The following is a 15,426-nucleotide window of genomic DNA, read 5'->3' on the forward strand; positions in this document are numbered from 1 at the left end:
GTCTGCAACATGGAATGTAGAGTGTTTAAAATGAATATATATGTAGCACTGTAGTTAAGAGTTGGTGACATGTGTAGAGGTATCTGGATTTAAAATCTTGGCTCTAACAATTGATGTCTGATCTTGGGCTAGTTATCAAAACCTCCATTAGTTTCCTCATCTTTAAAGTTATGGTAATTTTTTTGATACTATACTATTTACACTATACTTAAAGAAGTAGTTGGTGCTGGCCTTTGGCTGGTTGGTTTAGGGAGTTTCATCTGGGAAGCTTGTCTCTGCTCCATATGGCCTCCTATCCTTCAGAAGACCGAACAAGTCTTCTTCACATGGCAATTTCTGGGAGGAATTCTAAGAGGGTAAAGACAGAAGCTTCAAGGCCTTTGATTCCTAGGCTCAGAACTCCCACAATATCATTTTGCCACATTCTCTTAGTCAAAGCATCTCACAACTTCTATACAGATTAAAGGGGTAAAGAAATATACTGCACTTCCTGAAGAGAAGAGTAATAGTCACATGGCTAAGGATCATGCATATAGAAAAGAACTGGCTTTTCTTTCTTTCTCCTCCTCTTTCTTTCCTTTCTTCCTTCCTTCCTTCCCTCTTTCTTCCTTCCTCCCTCCCTCGCTTCCTTCCTTCCTTCCTTCTTTCCTTTTTTTCTTTTATAAATATATAATATACTCCAGTAATGTTAGGGATCTGAGACCTTAGGATAAAGTAAATTTACTTACAAAGGACTTTAAGAGGGAAATAACAAGATGATCTCATTCACTTTTAAATGATTACTCTGTTTAAAGGGCAGAGAACAGATGAAAAGATAGAAGACTAGGTGCAGAGAATTCAGTTGGGGTCCAATTACAATAACCCATTTCAGAGATGATGGTGGCCTGATGTAGACAGTGGCAGTTTGACGGATGGAAGCGGACAAATGGAGAAGCTCTTACAAGATCCAGAATCAAAAGATTTGGCAAATATGACTGGTTTGGAGAATAATAAGTCTTGTTAACTTGTCATCTTTCACATCACTTAAGTTAATGAATCTATAGCCAAACTAAATAAAGCCAAGGTATTGCAATCCATGGGTATAAATGGAATATGAAAGAAAAAAAATTAAAATTTGCTGAAAATGAAAAGATTCAGCTGCTGGTGACACTTATTATTGTTCACATGTCCAGTGATACTGCGGAATGGTAGAAAATCTATTAAGAATTACTTGCTAGCATCTATTTACAATGCCATTTTCAATAGGACTTTAATTTATAGTTTATAAATTATGCAATATTTTATAAAGTAAGTGAAATCTTTTAGTATTCTAAAGTGCAACACTATATTTTTGGCAGCTTAAGAGTTTTGAACATAGAATTTCACATTCCCTGATTCAATAATAAGCTTTCTGAAAGGTGAGACCTGTGGAAATGTTGAAATGAGTTATTCCATCTCCTTGTCAATTTTTTAAAAACTAATTTCCACATTAAGTACTGTTCACATACAAACCATAATAGGGATGTCTGATATGCCTGCAGTAAATGCTTCCAGTAAGTTAACATTTAATCAGGAGTGTTTGTTTTAATCCTTATAGAGATATTAAAGGTAAACATTCTGATGGCATTTGAAATGGACTCTCTTTATTTGTAAGAAATATGTACTTTAAGCATGGGAGAGTGGAAGAGGTCCTTTGTAAATACCTCATTAAAGGACACTGAGATTCAGTATATGGTACTTTTCCAAACAAGATCAACACAGATCCTTTGGGATTTGTATAGGTCTGATGTCGGCCACTCTCATATGAAAAGTGGAATTTAATCACATGGCAGCTGACCATTTCTAAGAAGCATTGAAGTTGTTGTTTTCAAGCATCGAAGCCATTGTGTTGAATCAAATCAGCGCAGTCAAGATTCTTTACATAATTGACACTTCAGAATATCAGGTACTAAGTGGATGATGTATACTGATCAGTTTAGTATAGTCTTCTACTACACATGTAGACTAGGGATTTACAGCCCTGTTTCTATGATATTGCAGTGCATTTCCAATGATCCCCAGGGATGCCTGAATAGTCTCACGATATGCTTTGATTTCCTTAAAATATACTATATGACTTTTTAAAAAATTATAAGATAATAAAGTAATGCATCTTTTAAAATTTTGCTCTCTATTGCTTAGATTCACAGTACCTAAGAGTGGGGGCAGGGAGTATTATTAATTACATATAAAAATATTTCATCCAAATTGGATATTATGTGGATTGAGGGAGGGAGGAAGGGAGGGATAGAGGGAGGAAGAGAGGGAAGGAAGGACAGAGGGAGAGAGAGAGAGAGACAGACAGACAGACAGACAGACAGACAGAGAGACAGAGAGACAGAGAGACAGAGACAGAGAGAGACACAGAGAGAGATTGGTGACATTTGTGTGTGGCAAGATAAGATGCTGGTCCACAGGAAATTCTTTTTCATTTTCATGGTTGGAAGAGACTTCATGAAGGAGATGAGGAGAGATTTGAGAATAACTCTATTTAAAAGAAACTATTAAAAGTCATTATGAAAAATAAGAGCATTTTAAACCATGGCATAGGTTAGTCATGACAGAGGACGTCATGACCAAAGATAAGTAACCGGACAGGAAAGAAAAATAATAAAAGATATAATAGTAATAGGCTAGAGACAAAAAAGATTTTTTTCAAGGCAACTTTGCAAGGACTCATAGGCTCTTGATGGGGCTTGTATTTCAGTGGGCCATTGAATGTTAGAGTTGGATAACTCCATAAGGCTAACCAGACAGAATCCATTTACAATAACCAAGGAGTGAAAGGGTACTCAAACCTGGCTTCCTCCTTTGCCTCAAATGTGTTGAAGAGGCCATTGGACCTTAAAGCCTGATTCCCCTCTTGACATAATTGTCCTTGCACGGTCTTCAAAGACAGGGATGGTTAAAGAAGCAGTAGCAAAATATACAACATATAAATAATTTAAAAGGTGGTAGGAGATGAGGAGCAGTCAAACCAATATAAAGTTAGCTCAACTTCTAATTTATGCTCTTCTCTCCTTTTCAGGCATTCAGCTTTGTCCTTGACTTTTTCTACAGCCTCAGACAAGAGATTATGAGGGGTAAAAAGCCTCTTTCCTAAGACTCCATTATCCTCCCTCTTCTGCCATCAGTGTGTGGTCTGAATCCCATCATAAAAGAAAAGCCATATTTAATAAGAAAGTAAGAAGAAGACAGAGATGAAGCAAAAATCACAGTGGCACAAAAGCAGAAAAAGAAAATTGTTTGCTTAATAAATGTTTATTGTAAGTGTCTTCTGTCAATTACCTTTTAAAGATTTTATACTGTCCTATGTCACAGTTTATTCAAGCCTTGAAAAGTGTGTCAGGTAAACATCGATTTACATGCAAACTATATTTTCTTTTAAGTGAAAAACAATTGAACATTTATTATTTTCCTAATTCCTACTTTTTACAAAATTCAAATATTCAATATCAGTTGTGAATAGAAAAGAGTTTGTTGGGCTTTTGCTTGACATGTACCTCCCTGTGCCTTCTAGAAATCTGTGTTGACTAAAGTCAACAAGAGCAATCCCTTCTTTGGCTTGTTTTTCATCATCTCCCTTTTCTGTTTACAGTTGGACCCTAGAAGAGTAAATCAGTCCAAATTCATATGTTTGGTTTACACATATCTTAGGATAAGGTCTCACTACATGATCCCAAGAGAATACCTATATCTAAGGGCTGGACCAGGACAGGAAGAAGCCAAAGAAAGGAAGAGTGAGAAGGAGGAAGAGACTAACAACAAAATTGGTGATTTGAAAACCTAGTGGTTAAAAACTGGTTTATTTCAAGTTTTCTTTCCACTGGGAATTTTTAAGTGTCTATTCTAGTGTGAGGAATACCATAACCTAGACCAGAGTTAAGAACATTTTCCGAGCTTATGTAAGAAGTCATCTAACTAACAAAATAGTCCGACTTCATTTAAGATTTTCAATACGAGGAGGAAAATACCACTTATAAGAGACACATACAAACAGAATTTTCAGAAAGTTCTGGGCTGTGACTTCTCACCTTTGCTCCCTCCTTCTCAATACCCTTTACCCTGATACATGTCCTTTCAGAAGGTTTTCTGAGTTCTACAGGTAAGAACCAGGCTAGTTGATAAGCTATTGGCTTGAAAAGAGAAGGATTCCTTTCTGGCTAGAGAACAAAGGAAAGGTGTCTATAAGGGGGCTGCCAAGTAAGAGATACTGAAATGCCCAGAGCTTGGGAACAAAATAATTACCAGGGTCATTAACACCATGAAAATATGGGGTTACTGTAGTTGATTATAGCAACACTTGGGTTAGCTAGAAAGTGATGATAGTATATTTTGGAGCTGAGAAAACCTGTAAGTTGCCTATTGTCATTTTATAGCTCAGCTTCACAGCAGAAAACAAGTGCTGAAAAATGCCAAACTCTTATCTTTTGATGGATTTATGATAAAGCTAATAAAACTTAAGCTTCCAAGCTTCTCTCTTTCACAGACCCTGAGTGCTAAGAATTTTTTGATGTTTTTCAAGTGAGTGAGGAGAAGGGAGGTCAAGTAGCAAATAGGGGATATTTCTTGATGAGTTTTTGAGGAAAATGCTTGAAGATTTCAGAAATAAAGGACGAAGCTCTCCAAATCCTATGCAATTTATGGTTATTTGATTTCTAATTCAAGATAAATATTCCATAAATAATTTTGTATGAGTAATTTTATATTTTTAAGAGCTCACCCTCCCCCGCCCCCGCCAATTTCATAGGATTGTTCAGGACCCACAGAATCTGAATCACTCCTGAGTTTTTTTTTTTTTTAAGAGTTAACTTTCTTTATGAGTTTAAACCTATTTAAGATGGTTAATTTCTGATGATTGCTTAAGATGTTTTAGGTTTTTCTATTTCAATAAAAAAAGTATAATTGTTAAGATATAGAAAAATATGGTTACAGGACGGAAAAAGGATTTTTTTCCAATGGGATCATGTTCCCTTACCACCACCTGGTGGCAGTATCTCTAAAATACAAAAGGTAAATGGTTTTACTTGCTTCAAGTCCTAAAACAATGTTTACAAAAGGAGGGAGGCCTTGCACATATAAAACAGTGATAAAATCTGTTTTACTTGTATATATTGTGACAGTCTTCTATTAAATCAATAATGAATTCGATAGAATAGAATTCTGTGTTTTGTTTTTTTTTAACTTTTCAGGAATACATCTGGCCTTTTTTTTTAGGTGTCTGGATGACTTTAATAGAGATTTGACTAACTTCTGGGCAATGAGAAATAATATATTTGATGCTTAATAATCTTCACTCCTTGAGGGAGGGAAAAAGGAATGACCTGTGTTCCTCAGGCTACGCACACTCTTCAACGTTTCAAGCTTTCAAAGAAAACATGAAAAAAATATTATCATTTATTGTATTATTGCTGTAATTATAAGGCATTCTTTATCTATTGAAATATGCAGAATTAGATTAAAACTTGGATATGTTAAAAAGCTTACTAATTCTACTCTTTATAATGTTAGGTGTTATAATTTTGTAGAAAAAAAATATTGCAGGTCTTTGTCAATGTGCTGGTGATCTGTCTCCTGTTTTGTGGCAGGCTGGAATCCTTTGTGGGGCTTTTACATAGATACACTAGACTTTCTTGAGCAAAAAAGAAACTCACAGATTCTCTGTGTACTAAACAGACCGTTGGCAATAGCTAAACAGCTGTTGGCTGTATGATACGTATTTGGCTAAAAACAAACCCATCTGTATTTAATGCATTATTGCCAAAGTGTAGTAACATGCTGTTTCCAGTCTGAAAACACTGGTACCCTCGTGTGAGACGATCAAATTAAAGATCTCACAACATGGCTCTTCCACTTCTTGGCTATGCAAGCAGAAAAACTAGGAGTGTGCCAGAGGATGGCAGGATTTGTTTCCAGAGGCTTTAGTTTCTGAGGCGAGGAGGATGGCAGTGGATAGGCACAGAATACATAGTCCTTTCCCTTAATAGATTCTTTATGTATTTTATCTCGTTTTTCAAAAGAATTCTTTAGTGTCTATAACTTCAGTGTAAATGTATTATATAATCTTTACTTTTACCGATTTAAAAAGTAATATATTCTTAATAGTACAAAAATTGGGAAATACAAAAGTAAAAAAGAAGAAAAAAGTCATCCTTTATCCTAACACTTTACCTGGATAGACCACTCTTAAATAAAGTTATTATTTAATGGCTTAGCTGCTTGACATGACTCAAATAATCCATTTGCTGGAATCATTGTGCTTGGATAACAAGTAAGAAAACAGACTAAGAGAAATCAAGCAACTTACTAAGCATTCTTTATCTCTTAAGTGTGCAAGGATTTGAACCCAGGTTTGTTCTATTTAGAAGTGAGAGCTGGGGCTTTCACCACTATAGCAGACCACCTCCCATTATAAAAATAGCATTCAAAAAGTATGTCTGCAGAGGTCAATTGAATACTGATAACTGTTTTTATGATAACTTAAGATCCACTTGAGATTTTTAGAACTAGACTATGTAATTACTACAACTGAAAGTAACAGCTTAGTTTGGTCATGTGTAAAATATTCATAAGTATACTAAAATGTATCTGTAAACAATTAGATTTGGGATTTCCTAGCATCTATCATTTAAAGAAAAAAATGTGTAAGCTAACGAATTTTTTAAGTTGATTAGCATAATGGAAATTTCCTCTAACTACTGGCATTTATTTTATTTGACAAAACACAGAACAATTTGCGGGAAATTCTTGCAGTTTTTCATGATTTGAATAATGCATAGCTTTTTCTCATAATAGGCAAATGTTCAAATCAACCTCAAAGGAATCTTCACCTGGAAAGCTCTAACTAATTGAGCATTTTTCTCTGCCTACTGCTAGCACCCGCTTCTGTACTAAATAGTCAACAGCTGGAATGGTAACAGGGAACTCTTGGTGCAGCTAATAAGCATCCCATATTGCACAGCTCAGAGACTGTAAAATACTTTTCTTTTGGACAAAAGAATTTATTTACAAAAAATCTTACTTCTTTCTTTGAGTGTAGACCCAAGAAGCATTTGATTTAAAGGAAGACACTAATAATTAAGTTAAAAAAACTGTAAAATACAAATTAAGATAATTTATAAAGTGATTGGTTTTGTAATATGCAATGTCACATTCCCATCAAAACAGCCAAGATATTTCTGGAGTATGATTAAATCTAGTAATGAATATTTTTCAAACATTATTTTCCCTGATTTCTCAGATGAAAGAAAGAAGAGATGACAACATTATCTATGGAAATGTTCAACTAAATGCTATAAAAATGCATAATACAGAGAATATATTAGTCTAAACACACTAGAACATCCTTGAATATATATTTTTAAACATGTTGACAAAATGCCACTTCCCCAGGAAGATGTTTTAAATAATTCAAATTGACTCTGAAAAATGTTTGCTGAGTCTTTTGTTTAATTCAAGTTTCTCTCTTGCTCCCAACCGATGTTTGGTTTTGTTCAAAAATGTTTAGAAGAAATGCTTCAGGCCCCTCTCAGACCTACTAATACTAAGTAAAATTTGAGGATAATTGGACAAAAATGGGCCAAACATAAGGTCATATTAGAGCAGAATTCGACTACTCAGAAGAAAAGGAGACAGAAAAAGAGATAAGAAAGAGAAACTTGAGTGAGAGAGAAAAGTGAACAACAGTAAGTGAATTTAAAGAGAGAGAATTGAAAGACCAAACACTTAGAAAAGTAGACACGAAGAGAGGAAGAGTGAACAGGAGAGAGGTGTTCGTGCTCCAGAAACAGGAAAAGAGCAAGGGGAGAATGAGGTGCAATTCTAGTTCCCCAAAATAATCATGTAAATGAGTAATCATTGACCTTCATGGTTTAGCATTGTGGAAAGAAGACCGATGCTGAGTCACACTGAGTACTTATTAACTGTACGATCTTGGCAATTAATCTCAGAAAAGTTGCTTCAAAGATAAAATAGGAATTTTTGAGCCTTAAACTATAGTAGCTTGTGTATGTAGCAATATCTAATACACTTTACGCCTTTTAGATTAGTAGATATTTAAATAGTGAAATTTAGGCTTCACTTTACAGATTAAATACTGACTGACCTTCAGAGAGGTTCAAGAGCTCCAGGTTGCAAACTCACTCATTTTGTTCATTTGTCTAAATGTGGGTAAAACACCTAGCACAGTTCTAGCCTATTGTAGTATTTTACTAAATGGTTGCTATCATTATTATCCTGCACTTGGCTCCAGGGTTTGACAGGAGCCCTTCTCACCATTTAGAAGTCACTTTACCATTGTTTGATGAAAATTAAGGGAAGTATTACTGTGAAAACTAATTCTTTGTTAGAACATAAAAAAATTTAGTTCGCAAAAACCAATGTGGCCCATCAATACCCTATACCAGATTTCAAAAAGGTATATTAATATGGTCTTTGAGAGGAATATTCTAACTAGCAGTTAAGACAAACTAAAATAGACATGATCATGGGTCTAGAACAACAGTGTTCAATAGAAATATAATCGGAGCTACCTGAGTAATATTAAATTTTTTGTTATAACCATTTTTTAATGAGTAAAAAGGTAACAGTTGATATTAATTTGATTATTTATTTTGTTTAAGCAAATATATCCAAAATATTATAACATATAATCAATATTATAAAATGACTGAGATATTGTACTTTTAAAAAATATTTTTGTAGCGAGCCTTCAAAATCTGGTGTGTATTTTATAATTATAGCACATCTTAATTTGGACCAATCTCATTTCAAAGTCTCAATAGCCATGTGTGTCAGTGCAGACATAGAAGAATCTAAGCATGGCAAAGATGTAAGGGACCAGTACTGACACTAAACTTTTTTCCCATCCCAAGTAAGTTAACAGGAGAAGCAAACTCTCTGAACTTAAAAACCACTCCTCCATCAAATATTTACTATAGCCTGGGGCATTGTGTGGCTTGGCTTTACTGAGAAGAAATCAAAGTCACAAAGTATACACTTCTTCACCTTCTTCTTCTTCTTCTCAAAATGTCTCTGTAACCATATCCTCTTCACAACTTCTGAATAGCCAAAGGCTTTACCAATTCTCTTCTTTCTCACTTCTGTCTCAGAGGAAAAGTGGTTTCCTCCATTCTAGGAGTTAAAGCCTCAACTCTTCTCCTCCTACTTTTTCTATTGCCTCATTCCATCAAACACTTGTACAACTTCAGATTCACCTTCTACAATGTGAAGTACACTGGATCTACTTAGTCTCCTCTTCTTAAACAAACAAGAACTGTACACAGAGACAATCCCAAAGCAATTTTAGATTCATAGCAAAAGTAAGAGGAAGGTCCAGAGATGTCCTATATACTCCTAGCTTCCACACATGGACAGCTATCAACATCAACGTCCCATACCAAAGTGGTACATTTGTTATAATTGATGATCCTACATTATGTCATAATCACCCAAAGTCTATCATTTAAATTTGGGTTCACTCTATGTTTTACATTGTATGGATTTTGACAAATGTAAAACGACATGTAAACACCATTATAGTATGACACAGAATCGTTTTATAGTGCATCTATGTTTCTTCCATGTCTTTCTCTGGCTTGATGGCCCATTTCTTTTTAGTGTTGAATAATATCTCATTGTCTGGATGTGCCACTATTCATTTGCCTACTAAAGGACATCTTGGTTGCTTCCAAGTGTAAAAATAAAAAAAACAAAAACAAAATGAAAACAAAACAAGAAACCAATATAAACAAAGCCACTTTATAATGGAGTTGGAGTTGCCATCTCAGAGGAACTGCCTTGCACATCTTGTCTTATGCCTCAAACCTTTGGAATGCTAAAACAAGGAAAAATAACCTTTAGACTGGGCCTAAAGCAACCTATGTCTCAAAAAATCATTTGTAAAAATAACAAATAAGCAGATATTATGACTTCTGAACTTATAACTACCAGACTGAAAGCTAAAAACATTCTTTAGAATTAGTGTCACTATGTTAGCTTATTTGCATCAATAGAAATGCCTTCCTTTTATTGATGTAATTGTTTCCCTTTCCTTTCTCATAAATATCTCTTACTATTGCCTCTAATTGGAACACTATTTAAGTTTCTGCCTGAATCAGTGCTTACTGAATAACCATTCTTTTTTTTTTTTTTTTTTTTTTTTATCTCTAATAAATGCTGTTGTCTCTTACTCTAGCCTTTTATTTTTAGGTTAACATAAATTTGGACAACTATGAAAACGGCTGCTATAAATATCTGTGTGAAGGTTTTTGTGTAGACATAAGTTTTGACTCACTGGAGTAAATATCAAGAGGCATAACTGTTTAATTTTATGGTAAGAGTATGGTTTAACTTTGTAAGAAATTGCTAAATTGTCTTCCAAAATGGCTGTACCATTTTGCATTCCCACCAGCAATGAATGAGAGTTCCTATTGCTCCACATCCTTGTCTGCATTTGATGTTGTCAGTGTTTTAGATTTTCGCCACTTAATAGGTTCATAGTGGTATCTCATTTTAATCTGTAATTCCCTAATGACATAACATTTTGAGCATCTTTTCATATTATTTGACTTATTTCTCAGCTATATATCTTCTTCGGCGAAGTGTCGATTCAAATTGTCCATTTTATAATCAGGTTGTTTTCTTATTGTTGACTTTCAAGAGCTCTTTGTTTACTTTGGATAACAAAGCCCTTTATCAGATCTAGGCATACCTCACTTTATTAGTCTTCACATTATTGGACTTCACAGATATTGCATTTTTTACAAATTGATGGTAAAACCCTTCACTAGCTAAAAAATTACAACTCACTTTATCGCAATACTCATTTTATTGTGGTAGTCTGGGACCACACTCATAATATCTCTGAGGTATGCCTGCATGTCTTTTGCAAATCTTTTCTCCCAGCTTGTGGCTTCATGTTCCCTAATTCTTAGATAACTGCCCCACCCTCATTTATTCTTCTGAGACTGCTTTTCCCAAAGTCAGAAGCAATAATCATATACAAATGGATTAATGATGGTTGCATTATTATATTTAGAAAATATATTTAGAAAAAAATAATCATGTAGTTTAAGTGGGTGAATTGTATGATCTATGTTATTGAATTATATCAATAAAACTGATACATATATACACATAAATATATACATACACACATGAAGCACAGAGAAAGAAGGGATGTGGGCGGTGAGGAGGGAGGGGAGAGTGGGAGAGGGTGAGAGAGAGTGGAAGTGGAGAGAGAGAGAATCAAAAACATAAAACCAAAAAGGTTTTCTTGCCCATCTCAGCTTGACATACCTGCTGTTTTCAGTGTGTCATTCATCCCACATATGTTTGAATCACATTTCTCCACTGACTTCTGTTGTGCCACATTCTTCTAGTTCCTGTCCTATTTCTCTGACTTCTTCTGCCCCATCCTTGCCTATCCCTGGCTCTTCTTACTTCTTATCCTCACTAAATTTGGAGGCTTCAACAAAGATCTGTATGTTTTCCTCTTCTATGTACTCTCTCAGTTACCCATTTCCTTTTTCCACTTCAACAATCACTTCTCTTTTGATCAAAACTGTTAGGCAGTTAGGTAGGTAGCCATGAGTGATGGAAGCAAAGGCCAGCTCTGTAACCATAGGAATGACAAGAATGATGGTCCAAGCCAAAGTCCTCCCCTAGGACCTCTCAGAAAAAATACATTTTTTTCAATTCACAATACTCCTACATCCTGGAGCACAAGGAAATAAATGACCATAACATAGCAACCAGTTTAGGCTAGCCACAAATGCTTGCACAGTATGGAGTACTCTGAACTTTTTTTCACCTCAACTTCAATTATACTGTCATAATAATATCATACATATGCCTGGAAGTTCATGAATCAAATTATAACAGACTGATTCTGGGTAAGGACATGCACAGTAGACCAAAGGTTATATAACAGCCACTGTCAATCAAAATGACCTCACATGCCAATCAGCTAGCACCGCCCTTTTAACCTCCCATCATGACCCAAATATAATGCAGCCCTCTCCACTTATAAGGCATTATGTAGTCCATTTCTTTCTTGAAACGTACTTTATTAAATCTTACTTTTTCTAAATTTCACTGATCTGTAGTTCTTTACTGCATTGGCAGAAAGAACTGAAGTCCCCTCAGCACCACCCAGGCAATGATGGATTTAGATTGCCCTCAACTGTAACAGAACTAAAAAATACTCTCTATCACGATCCTACTCTTATGATTGAAACTTGACCCTGCTGGCTAGCTTTGCTTGTACATTTCATTTAAAGTAAATTTGCTACAGCTATGCTACCCTGAATAAGCCTGATCCTGTCTGATCTTGGAAGCTAAGCAGGGTCGGGCCTGGTTAGTACTTGGATAGGAGACCACCTAGGAAGACCAGGTGCTGTAGGTATATAAAAATAAAAAAAATAAGGGATTGTAAACTGACAATTTCCTTGCATTCTGTGGGGTCAACCAAGAGCAGCCTCACCTAAAAGAAAATAAATAAATAAAGTAAATTTAGCCTCTAAATAGCAGGTAATTGTTCCATACTACTTGCCTCTCTTTAAGTATCTCTTAAGGGAAGATGTTTATGTGACCAAGATTTGGGAGGGTAGAATCAGACTGCTGGAATTTAGCCTCAGGATAGAGAAAAGACAGGCCTTTGAAGAATAAAAACATGAAGGTGTTAGTTAGTCAGACATGAATGACAGGAGGAACAAAGGAATGGAAGCCCAGCCACAGACAGCCCAGAGACTGCCCAAAGAACACTCCATTTGTAGTTAAAGAATCACTCCTGCATCCTGAGAGACAAAAGACTGGAGGGCCGTAAACCTATAGCTTGTTTTAATCTGGCCACAGACAATGGCGCAGATGCCATTACCCTAATCTGCCCACAACCCTAGCCTCATTATATCATCACTATAATATCATTCCTATGCCTGGAAGTTCATGAATCTAGTTATAACAGACTGAATTCTGGGTAAGCACACGTGCACTAGGCAAAGCGTTATATAGCAGCCAATTGTCAATCAAATGACCTCATCTGTCAATCACTTAAGAATGCCTTTGTAACCTCCCATTGTGGCCCTAATATAATACAGATCTCCCCCTTCCATGAGGTTATAGTCCTCTTTCTTTGCTGTAACACGCTCCTCTTGGGGAGTATGTTTTGTTTCCATGGAGTTAGCCAGTTTAGGTGTGACCTGTTTCTACCTCAAAATGTGCCTTTAATAAATATTAACTTTCACAACCTCCTCTGTGTTGGAATCGTCTCTGTGACAGTGAAAAGAACTGGGGTAGCGCTGGAGTTTAGATTGCCCTGTTAACAATGAGTTAGGCATTAAGTGACATATTAACCTATGTTATTGAGCTTTTCAAGCTATCTGCTTTTTTCTGTCTTTCTCAGGAGAGAATACCCTCTCTACTTCCTAATCTCCAAATCACTCCTTAGCTCACTGAAATCTGACTTACATTCCCACCACTTTTTGGAAACTATTTTGGCAAAAACTTTTAAGGGTGTGGTTCTGGGCAAAGATATGCTAACAGCCAACTTCTGCTTCTGTAATCTGCTTGCTTGTTTGATGTTAAACCAGAGTGTGGTTCTAGGCTTTATGAGCTGCCTCTTTTGGGAGCTCAGGGCTGATCTCCTCTAACCCTGCCTGGTAGAGAGTCAGTCGCCGGCTGGCTAATAAAGGCTCATAATTCATCTCAACTGGCTCCGTGGGTCTTAGAATTGATCGCGCCACAACAAAATCACCAAGAGGATCTCATTGAAAATCTCATGCACAGTCTAACCCTTGTCTTACTTACGAAATAGCTTCGACACAAATTTTTTTCATAAATACAGTTCTCTTTTGTTTTCCATGAAACAAACACATTGGGTTCTTGTCCCAGCTTACATTTTTAAAAAATCTATCATACTTTTCTTCACTGGTTCCTCTTCTACCCTCCCCATTAAAACTGGTGGTTAGCATTTTTCTATGACCTTTCCTTGACCTTTCCTTTAATCTGTGTTTTTAATGGGGCAGCCTGTCTTTAACTCCCATTTATACACTGTTGAATCTTTCATCTGTTTTGAGCATGGATCCCTTCTTAAGCTCAGTCCCCTGAATCTCCACCAGCTGGACATTTTCTTGTGGCTGTTCAATAGGCAACTCAAATCCATATGTCTAAACTGATCTCTTTATTTCTCTTTCCCAACCACCTTGTTGCTTCTCTTGCTGTTCAAATAATATCTGTCCAACTAATATTTGTGAAATGAGTAAAAGAGGGAAATAAAGAGGAAGATTAAGAAAATGAAAATGCAGGAAGACAGAAATTGTGTTTAGAGAAGACAATATTGACATCCATTGAACTGTTCTAGAGTATTTATTCATGGTCATGAAAAATTATGATTTAAGACTGTGTTTCAGGTTTAACAAAACTCTTCTCCCATAGTGGTATGTCCCCTCTCCTTTGGATGTTGTTTGTGGAGAAACAGGGGGTGCTGTAATAAATCTATCCAAAAGTAACCTCACAGGGTGATTCCATCATAATTCCTAAAGGTAAGTCATGGTGTATAGTCACACCCCAGGCATATAATTTCTTTAGTGAAAGGTTTATCTTTGCCTTAAATAAGCCCTGTCCATTGTTTTTGTTCATTTAGGTTCACATGCGTTTGAAATGTCTCTTTTTCAGACCCCTTGGAGGCTTAACCACCCTATAATCTTGTTAACCATACTGTAATCCAATCCTTGCCTCGATTTCTCTCACTTTCATGTAATCTTCCTTACCCAGTCTCCTCAATTCCAAACATATAAAAGACACTACAAACTGTCATTCTCAGAAGCATTTTACTTACTTAGCCTGTTGAGATCTTGCTTCTAGGCTTATCCTCTGTTTGGCTCAAATAATTCTAATAAACTATTATAAAATTTCTCTATGGGTATGGACATTTTTTATGTTGAAAACTTCAAATTGGGGTAGACTTTAAAGAGTTTCATTATAACTTGTTTGCTTAACCTGCTGTAATCAGTCATAGAACTATATAGTCTAGTCTCCAGGAATAAGAAAGACATCTTCAGGTTCTTAGGCCTTATTCCTGAGAGAAACACCACAAAGATTCAAGGCCAGCCTTATTAGTACTTATGTTATTTATCAAGCCCATACAAAGCACTGATAATGTGCAAGGAATTTTCTAAGCAGTCCACATAGACATGGATTTTTATAAGATGGATACTATTATCTTAATCCCCTTTGTATAGGTTAAATAACAGGCACAGAGAAACTAAAAACACCCAAAATCACACAGATAAGAAAGTGCCTAAGACTAAATTTAAACTCAAGCAGTCTAGCCCCAGAACCTAGGCCTTTAACTATTAGTTCATACTGTTTCTCTGGTGGGTGAATAAGTGAATATACATTTAGCACGAT

General features: G+C 35.8%; 1 pseudogene; it reads left to right on the forward strand.

Moving 5' to 3' along the window:
* Positions 1–12,305: 12,305 nt before the first annotated feature.
* Positions 12,306–12,424, forward strand: LOC120586831 (uncharacterized; annotated as a pseudogene).
* Positions 12,425–15,426: the final 3,002 nt, after the last annotated feature.

Source organism: Pteropus medius, unplaced genomic scaffold (genome assembly GCF_902729225.1).
Source record: "Pteropus medius unplaced genomic scaffold, Ma_sr-lr_union100, whole genome shotgun sequence".
Taxonomy (NCBI): Eukaryota; Metazoa; Chordata; class Mammalia; order Chiroptera; family Pteropodidae; genus Pteropus; species Pteropus medius.